Source organism: Lathyrus oleraceus, chromosome 5 (assembly GCF_024323335.1).
Source record: "Lathyrus oleraceus cultivar Zhongwan6 chromosome 5, CAAS_Psat_ZW6_1.0, whole genome shotgun sequence".
Lineage (NCBI taxonomy): Eukaryota > Viridiplantae > Streptophyta > Magnoliopsida > Fabales > Fabaceae > Lathyrus > Lathyrus oleraceus.
Window position 1 is genome coordinate 323,556,238 of NC_066583.1, and position 10,044 is coordinate 323,566,281.

Genomic DNA, 10,044 nt, shown 5'->3' on the forward strand with positions numbered 1-10,044 from the left:
ATTCCATAACTTTGATTTATGATACTTTTGCTCATCCTTGATATATGCACATGACCTTGAGAGATTCAAAGTTGTCTTCATCAAAACATAATGCTGAAAAAGCTCTTCTTCACATTCTCCCCATTTTTTAGGATGACAATCATTGAAAGTTAAAGTGCTTGAATCTCTTAGAATATTTGAGAAGCTCTTAAGTGAATGCTCCCTTTAACTTTGATACCTCCTCCTTGATTAAAGCTCTTCCTTGATTCATAGAGAATTTGACATCTTTATTGTTGCAAAAGAGAGAGACAAGCATACACATACACATACACATATATCTACTCCCCCTTTGTCATTAGTGTCATACCCCAAAACTTACCTTATTTTATACAACTTTCATCTGATTCATGGCCCTAGTTCATAGGCATACATTCATCATTTCATCACTTCATTTGCATTAGCATTCACAATAAGAAAGGATGGTACACGGGCTCAAGGCATGGTCATTATACCTCAGGAAAACCAGGGTTTTCTTAATATTATTTCAATATGTGTTTAACCAGCCTCAAAACCCTAATCATTGTGCCTTTTGCATTGTTGATCTTGGCTATCTTACATCTTTGGTTTTGGATCCATCAAGATTCTTTGGTCAATTGCATATCATCATAGTTCATAAGTAGAAGGTGCATTATTCCCATACAAGCCATTTGGTTGCTTAGCTTACAAGTTTTGTTTGCCATTTTGATCCATTAATCCATTGCATTGCATTTTAAGATTCATCACAAGCATGATACATTGAATTGCACTATTTTCACCTAAGTTGACTTTTGGTCAACTGTTGACTTTTTGGTCATTGACCAAAATCAACAAATCAAATGACATGCTTTCTAACCCTAACTTTTGTCTTGCTCATCTCATTTCAATAATGGTTATTTGAAGATTATATGGCATAGTTCATTGTAATTGATCATTATTTGTTGATTAAGTAATGTAGAATTAGTCTGTTTGCATTGACTAAATTTAGTGAGCAGTAATCCATTGAACATGAACATGGTATCTATTTCATGTAGCTTTCATGCAAGCATCATACATTAGCTTTAGCAAGTTGATTTAATTTTTTTTAGTCCGAGTTTGAATCACTAATTGGTGCATATCATTGTAAATAGATTTGTTTCATTTACGTAGACATTGGTTACATTTACAAGCATTGCACATCATAAGCCATATGGCATCCCATGACAGAAACAAGATTTGTTTTCAATCAAAATAAAAATAAAGAGCGTCAAGCTTTGAAACTTGGTAGCCCACCGTATCATTGCATCTTCCATGCTTCACGATACCTCCATTTGGACTTGCTATGTTAAGATCATCTCGGGCCTGCAAAACCCAGCAGCCTAGCCAAGTTAACATCAACATTTTCATATTAGAAGTCAAGTGCTAACAGGTTTCACAACATTTCTCCATTTTAGATAGCACACCATTCCATTCACATACACTTACCAACAGATTAAATTACTAATAACAGGTAACAAAAGACAACAACAATGCATATTACTCATACTAAACTCATAGCAGACCTCATCAGTTTCAAGTACTAACTAGCTAACAATCTCTTATCTTCTATAACATCCCATTTGACATAACAGAAAATAAATTCTCAAATCACTAGCAATGCATTCATATTTCACTAAACATGCTGAAATTACAATTCAGTTCACTTCCTAAATCAATTAACCATTAACTAACATTAACAACAATACATTCACATCTTCACTTCTTCATCGAAGCTCAACGGATCAAAATCATCAGATTAGGGAGTTGCTGAGAGCTTTAATCTAAAGCTTCATCATCATTGCAGCATCACGTTCAAGCATTGCTCCTTATCATCATCAGTATCAATTTACAGCAAAGGCAACCAGACATGGAAGCATGGGATGAATTAGAGTCAAAAAGTTCAGAAGAAGGAGGAAGAGTGAAACAAAGAAGAAGAAGTAAGTTGAAAATTCAAGTCATTTACGTGATATTTATGCTTCATTCATCAATATCTAATTCACTGAGACAAGGCTTCGTTTCAAAGGTTAGTGGTATTCCATTTTCATCCGCTGCTTGCTTCGATTCAGTTTCCAGGATGTTATTCCAAGCCTAAGGAATCAAAACCCTCTCATAAGAGGCTTTGATTCCTTTCAATTTCCATGTAATTGTTGAGATAGGAAAGTTAGATGGTGAAGAATTATACAAAATCGTAAATGACTACAAAATATATACCACTCGAAACGTCTCTGAATGCTCTAATTGAATCCCTAAACGATTTTGTATAATTCTTCACCATCTAACTTTCCTATCTCAACAATTAGAGAAATTTCTTTCCATTTCTCTTCTTTTTGTTCTTATGAGTTTGTTAAACAATCTAAAATGAACAAAAACATGGTAAAATTGGAAAAGACTAAGAAGACCTAATTGGAGGACTATTGGATTATGCACAACTTGGAGTTGATTTATAATCTTTTATTGCAGTAATGGCTTTCACTCATGGAACTACCTTAGAGAGACATGTTGATTCCATTATCCACTTGTTAGCTTAGGCCACTTTGCACACACAAGGTTTTCTCATGGGCTACCTTACAACGAGACCATTCATTTCTCACATTATTCCCTTTGTATTTTTCATGTATCCCTCTCCCGACCTTGGTGTACTTTTTCCTTGCTTTCCTTTATTTTTTGTTGCTTGTTAGCCGACCTTAGGAGTTAGGATCATCACAATATTTCATAAATAATAAAACAAACCCTTGATCCAACGTCAAGCGGTATTTTCTCAAATCGATTCAAAAACACAATAAAATACTGTTAGGATTGTATGCCACGAGCCTTAAGTTATGGATAAGGAATAAGAATGGAGCTTTCATACCCTCATTTTGAGTATTTTGAACACAAGACGCTTATCTTGGTAGTTTGAAATATCCATCTCCGCTCATATTCTTTAGTGCAATCAGAAGTAAAAAACAATCTCTTTTCAAAACCTGAAGATAACATTAACTCATCAAACCTTTTGTTTTACGCCTTAGGGCATCACCTCAAAAATCCTTTTTCAAGGTAAAAACAACCAACGCACAATCATTTTTTACCATGAACTATAAGACTCTAAATTCCTTATTGCACAAATGAGGATACGTAGGCACGAGGGTCCAAATCCTTGGTGAGTACACTAATAAAAAATTCACTTCCACTCCATAAGCATTGAGATAACGACCCTCATTCAAGAGAGATACAATCTAGATGGTTCCCATCGAGTACGATGGATTTGAGGGGTGCTAATACCTTCCCCTTATATAACTGACTTTCGAATCCACTTAATGGTTCTGATGACCATTCTTTTGGGGTTTTCTCGATATTTTACCTTTCCTTTGGAATAAATAAAATTCGATGGCAACTCCGTATTATTCGCGTAATGACGATTATCAAAAAGGATGGTGAAAAGGATTGAAAGTTGATTTACATACAAAAAAATAGAAACTACATGTTTTAACACATACCACATGCTTAATTATGAAGTATCAGAACAAAAAAGAATAATTCACCAATGAAATTGTGAATTAACTAAAAAAATTATGTAAGATACCATGTACCTTAATTGATGTATGAGAGTTGGTTTCCTTGAAGTATGATTATGGAAATGTATTTGTATTGAGAATTACACATCATGATCATCCAATATGCGTAGTTCTCTTCGAATCTTGAAGAGTGGTTCCTTTGCAAGAGGTTTTGTCAAAATATCCGCTAGTTGGTTATGAGTATCCATAAATGTCACTTCAACATCACCCTTAATCACATTATCACAGAGGAAATGATGTCGAATGTCGATATATTTTGTTCTTGAGTGCATGATTGGATTTTGATTATGTTTATGGCACTTGTATTATCATATTTTAACGGAATGCAACCATGGTTCACGCTGTAGTCACAAAGTTATTGTGTGAACCAAAGTATTTGAGCGTAATAACTTCCTGCAGCAATGTATTCTGCTTCAGTCGTACTAAGAGCCACGCATGCTTGCTTTTTGCAAGACCATGATACGAGAGCGTTTCCTAAAATATGACATGTGTTGCTTGTGCTTTTCTGGTTTGTTTTACAACCTGCATAATCTAAGTCAGAATAAAAAATCAAGTCACCTACACTACCTTTAGGATACCATAAGCCGAAGTTTGTTGTTCCTTTGAGATACTTCACAATTCTCTTCACGGAGGCAAGATGCGATTCCTTCGAATTGGCTTGAAATCATGCACAAAGATAAACATTAAACATTATATCAGGAAAACCTGGCGTCAAAATATAACAATGAACCAATCATACCTCGGTATTTTATGATATCAATTGAAACACGGGATTCATCAGGATCTACATATATTCCGGATCTCATTGGAGTAGCCATTACTTTGCAATTGTCCATGTCAAATCTTTTCAATAACTCTTTGCAATACTTGGATTGGTTGATGAAGATGTTATTCTTTATTTTCTTAATTTTAAGTCCAAGAAAATAATTCATTTTACCCATTGTAGACATTTCGAACTCTCCTTGCATCATCAATGAAAATTCTTCACAAAGTTCTTTGTTTGTTGAACCGAATATGATATCGTCAAGGTAGACTTGAACCAATAAAGTATGATTTCTAATTTTCTTAATAAACAAATTATTGTCAACTTTACCTTTTTCAAATCTCCTTTCGCATAAAAAGTTGCTAAGTCTATCATATCATGCTCTTGGTGCTTGCTTTAAGCCATAAAGAGCCTTTTTTCAACTTGAAGACATGTGAAAGATTCTTGAAGTCTTTAAAACCTAGAGGTTGTTTGACATAGACTTCTTCATTTATCTATCCATTCAAGAATGCGCTCTTGACATCCAATTGGAATAACTGAAAATTTAATGAAGAAGAAAAAGCAAGTAATAAACGAATAACTTCTAATCTTGCAACTGGAGGGAATGTTTCTTCAAATTTTATTCCTTCTTCTTGATAGTAACCTTGAGCCACCAACCTTGCTTTGTTTCGAACAATTATACCATTCTCATCAATTTTGTTCTTAAACACCCATTTGGTACCCATGATGTGTTTACCACTTGGCCAGGAAAAAGTTCCCAAACTTGATTCCTTTTGAATTGATTTAATTCTTCTTGCATAAAAAGTATTCATTGGTCATGTTCTAAGGATTCATCGATTATGGAAGGTTCTACTTGAGAAACAAATTCCATATTTAAGCAAGCATCCTTGAGATTTAGTCTTGTTGTTACACCTTGACTTATATCACCAATAACTTTGTCAATTGGATGATCACGATGGGTTCTCTATTCTTTAGGTAGATTACTATGATTTATCTCCTCTTGAATTGGTTCCTTTTTATGTTTCGATTGATCATCATTGATGACTTTGGAAGCATTTTTTATAGGAACTTCTAAAATATCATCATCATCATCATCATCACAAACAACAATATCCTCCTTAGAGGGGTTAGATTCATCAAAGGAAACATGAATTGATTCTTCTATTATTAAATTTATTTTATTATAAATCCTATATGCTATACTAGTAAGAGAATAACCAAGAAAAATACCTTCGTCGGACTTCTCGTCAAATTTACCAAGATTGTCTTTGTCATTGTTTAGGACAAAACACTTGCATCTAAATATGTGAAAGTGAGCAATGTTTGGTTCTCTTACCTTGAAGAATTCAAATTGAGTCTTTTTCAAAATTGGTCTTATAATGATTCGATTACTTACATAGAATATCGTGCTTACCGCATCCTCTCTAAAATATTTTGGTAGATTTGAATCACTAAGCATTGTGTTTGCAAGTTATACTATAGACCGGTTCTTTCTTTCCACCAGTCCATTTTTGTGTGGAGTCCATAGTGCTTAAATTTTGTGAAATATTCCATGTTCTTCACAAAACTCTTCAAAAATGCATTTTGGAACTCCCCACCATGATCGCTTCTTATGGAGGAAATTTTTAGTGATTTTAATTTTTAATTTTCTTTGCATACTTCTTGAACGCCTTTAATGCATCAGTTTTCTACACTAAAAAAAATATACAAGAATATCTAGAAAAACCATCAACAATAACTAAAGCATATACATTACCTCTGAAGTTTCTCGTTCTTGATGGACCAAACAAGTCCATATGCAACAATTGTAATTGCCTTGAAGTAGACACCACATTCTTAGGTTTTAAAGTTGATTTGATTTATTTTCCCTTTTGACAAGCATCACATAATTCATCTTTGACAAACTTTGTCTTAGGTAAATCAATGACAAGATCATGCTTAACTAGTTTGCTTAAATGTTTCATATGAATATGAGCAACTCTTTTATGCCATAGGCATGAATCATTGTTGTTTACCATGAGACATTTTACTTTCAAAAATAAATCATCTAAGGAGATCATATAAATATTATTAAATCTTTTACCTTTGAGTTTTATCTCATGAGTGGCTTCATCTTCAATCAATTATTCATCCTTGGTGAACTTGATCTTAAAACCTTTTCCACAAAGTTAGCTTATACTTTGGAGATTGTGCTTTAGTCCTTAAACATAAAGAACATATTCAATGGATGTGAAAGGAGGTGCTCCAATTTTGCCTATGATAATAATTTTTCCTTTGTTATTGTCTCCGTAAGTGACTTATCCATTGGCTTTAAGCACTAGATTTGAAAATTTGTTGATATCTCTCGTCATATGCTTAGAACAACCACTATTGAGATACCATAAATTTGTAGTGGTTTTTAAGCGTACCGACAAAACAAATTAGGTTTTGTTAGGTACCAAAATTTTCTTTGGTCCTTCATAATTGTTAAGGATAAGCACATATTATTCACATTAAAGAAGGTCAAACCCAAGCAAACATGTGCTGGCAATGCATATCCATATAGCTGTCAAAGTTTATCAGGAAATTGTATCATAATTGTATTTAAAATAGGATCTCTATTATAGGCAATTATAGACTAGACAATTATAGGCAATTAGTATACAGATTCTTGTACTCTTATATATATATATATATATATATATATATATATATATATATATATTATATATATATATATATATATATATATATATATATATATATATATATATATATATATATATATATATATATATATGTACATCATTACAAGAATAAAGATACAACAAAATTCCTTTATTCATATGGTATCAGTTTTTCTCTGGTTAATCTCCCTCAGTTTGTGTTTATCATCTTGTTTCAATCCTTCTTCATCGACTCACTCACTCATTCGCATCATCATGTCCGATGTTCCACCACCCAGCATCCCAACCCCTTCACAAAACCCTTCGATCCATGACCAATCCGCCACCACCTCCAACACCGATCCATGCGTCATCCATCATTCCGACAACCCTGCAACTGTCCTTGTTACACCTCTGCTCACGGTCGACAATTATGGTTCATGGAGCCGAGCCATAACAATGGCACTTCGTGCCAAAAACAAATTCGGGTTTGTCGATGGAACCCTAACCTGTCCAAAGAAGGCCGATGATATCTCTAAGTGGCGCCGCTGCAACGATATGGTTGCAAGCTGGATTCTCAACTCGGTTTCAACCGAGATTCGCCCTAGCATTCTCTATGCTGAAACGGCGGCACAAATCTGGACCGATCTCAAGGAGCATTTATCTCAGTCCAACGCTCCGAAAATCTATCAATTGAAACAATCTATCTCTGCCCTAAAACAAGAGGGCATGTCTATATCTCTGTATTTTAATCATTTGAAATCTCTCTGGGATGAACTCCATTCCATCGCACCTACCAAACCGTTCATCTGCGGTAATGCCAAGAGTACCATTGATCAACAAAATCAGGACCGGGCCATGGAATTTCTTCAGGGCGTCCATGACCGATTCTCAGCCGTCCGCAGCCAAATTCTCCTCATGGATCCTTTTCCTTCAATTCAGCGTATTTATAACATCGTACGCCAGGAAGAGAAACAACAAGAGATTAATTTTCGACCCCTCCCTGCTGAGGAATCAGCAGCGCTTCAAGCTTCTAAAGTGCAGTATCGCACTCAAGGAAAACGACAACGTCCGTACTGTGAGAATTGCAATAAGTATGGTCACACTATTGCTACTTGCTATCAGATTCATGGCTTTCCAAATAAGCCACCAAAGAAATCTGAACCACTCTCATCTACTTCCGCTAATCAACTCTCACGCCCACAATACCAAAAACTCCTATCTCTCTTAGCCAAAGAGGACACTATGGGATCATCTGTGAATTTAGCAGGTACCGCCTTTACTTGTGTTCCTTTTTCTTGGATTATTGATTCTGGCGCTTCAAATCACATATGCACATCTCTTTCTTATTTTTCTTCATATTCACTTGTTCATAAAAATATACTTGTTCAATTACCCGACGGCTCTCACGCGTCCGTGAAACACATCGGCAATATTCATTGCTCGCCGTCACTTACACTCACGAATGTTTATCACATTCCATCTTTCAAATATAATCTATTATCTCTTTCACAATTAACAAAATCAATACATTGTGATATTATTTTCTCATCCTCTGGTTGCATATTTCAGGACCGAGCAACGAAGAAGACGATTGGTCGGGGTAGTGCTCGGAATGGACTCTTCTACCTGACTGAAGAACCACCATTAAATAAAGATGACAAGGATCACTATTGCCTTGACCATCCATCCAGTTCTTTTTTTAGTTCTAAGCAGTGTAATAAGGCTGACCTATGGCACCTACGCCTCGGTCACCCATCTATTTCCCGCTTTCAATTTATTGTTAAGAACTCTCCAAATATTAATGCGAATAAAGATTTTGTTTGTGACGTTTGTCCGCGTGCAAAACAATCACGTTTACCTTTTTCTTCAAGAACATCATATTCATCTCATTGTTTTGAGTTAATTCATGTCGATATTTGGGGTCCATTCTCTACTCCATCACACAATGGATCACGATATTTTTTAACAATTGTCGACGATTATTCACGATGTACTTGGTTATATCTCATGCAACATAAATCTGAAACATTTACTACGCTAATTCATTTTTTTAATCAAATCAATCGCCAATTCAACACTAAAATAAATAAAATTAATTCCGGCGATGGGGGCATTTTTCTTCCCCAACTTCAAGCTATTCGTTCCGACAATGGTTCGGAGTTTTTGTCCAAACAAATCCAAACATGGTTTCATGATCATGGCATTATTCATCAACGCAGCTGCGTTGCAACCCCTCAACAAAATGGCGTTGTGGAGCGCAAGCATCGCCATCTTCTCGACGTCGCAAGAGCATTACGTTTCCAAGCGAAATTACCCCTTTCCTTTTGGGGTGAATGCGTACTCACTGCCGCTTATCTCATAAACAAACTTCCTACTCCCATCCTGAAATATAAATCTCCTCATCAAATTTTACTCGGTTCTCCTCCTTCATACTCATCACTTCGTGTGTTTGGATGTCTCTGTTTTGCCAAAAATATGAACATTCAACACAAATTCGATGAACGAGCCAAACCCGGTATTTTTGTCGGTTACCCTTTTAATCAAAAAGGATACCGCATCTATGATATGCACACTCGCAAAATATATGTCTCTCGCGATGTTCAATTTTTTGAAACCATGTTTCCATATCACGACCTTCAAACTCCTTCCATCGCTAACGACATAAGCATCAACACTCAAATCCTTGATTGTGAATTTAATGATTCCTCTTCCAACTTATCACCTGCATCAAGTATCTCTCCCGGCATTAGTCATCATGATGACACAATTGTGCCCATTCCCACCCCTCAGGATGATAACTCATCGAATATTCCATCCATTCCTGTAGAAACTCCCCAACAACATTTACCTACAGCGATCAATCCTGCAGAATGTCGTTATCCTCAACGTCTTCGTACTCCTTCTGTTCGCCTCACGGACCACGTATGTGACATTAATAATGTCACATCACAGAGTGCCTTCCCATTAAAGAATTATTTCTCTTTATCCAATTTGAGCACTTCTCATCGAGCTCTTCTTGTTAATATCATTAAAAATAAAGAACCAA